Genomic DNA, 696 nt, shown 5'->3' with positions numbered 1-696 from the left:
GATTTTGAACATGGGCGCGTGAACTCTATGAAACACATGTGGAGGTGGAGGTCAGAGGACAGTCTAGCACAATGGGGTCCTTTACTTTCAACTCATTTCTGTGTATTCCAGTCTTGTTGGCTTTTGAATTTCCAGCTACTGTCATGTTCCACTTTCTGTCTTACTGGAGAGCTGTAGAGGGTTGGGATTATAGATGCATGCACGACAATGCCCAGTTCTCCCTTTCCTCCCATGATCCTCCAACCCCCAAACCTCAGAGGAGAGAATGAATACAGTCTTCCATTCCACTACCACAAATTATGCAGTTGAATCGCCTGCATTTGTGGAAATCACAGTGGATAGCACATTCAGAGTGCAATTAATAACCCTCTCCCTAGGAAAAACACTTTCGTGATCATGGTATCTCCCATGCCAGGCTAGTATGTGATACCCAGATTTTACGTGAGTTCTGGCGAATAAACCTCAGTGTCTTCTACTTGCATAGCAGGCATTGTATCTGCTGAGCTATCTCCCCACCCAGGACTTGTGTCTTCTCCCAGGGTAATCACACTCAGCTTACTCTATCACAACATTCATAGGAAACCACTTCTATCTTTGCATTTAGAGGATTGATGTTTGCCTACATTTTCTTTTCTCATTCTCTCAGTAACACTGTGTAATCAAGAATTGCTAACTCGAGATGTTCATCCAAGGCTC

The 696-nt window shown here is 44.0% G+C and overlaps 1 non-coding gene across 1 annotated transcript; it reads right to left on the bottom strand.

The window, feature by feature from the left end:
• Positions 1-261: 261 nt before the first annotated feature.
• On the bottom strand, positions 262-423 carry LOC114627913. The gene has a single exon (XR_003712417.1). It is a non-coding gene; the product is annotated as a U1 spliceosomal RNA (small nuclear RNA).
• Between the last annotated feature and the right edge of the window lie 273 nt (positions 424-696).

The sequence above is a fragment of the Grammomys surdaster genome, unplaced genomic scaffold (assembly GCF_004785775.1).
Source record: "Grammomys surdaster isolate TR1022 unplaced genomic scaffold, NIH_TR_1.0 261, whole genome shotgun sequence".
NCBI classification, from domain to species: domain Eukaryota; kingdom Metazoa; phylum Chordata; class Mammalia; order Rodentia; family Muridae; genus Grammomys; species Grammomys surdaster.
The sequence above is the reverse complement of the archived record's forward strand: the minus strand, read 5'-3'. Positions and strand labels throughout refer to the sequence as shown.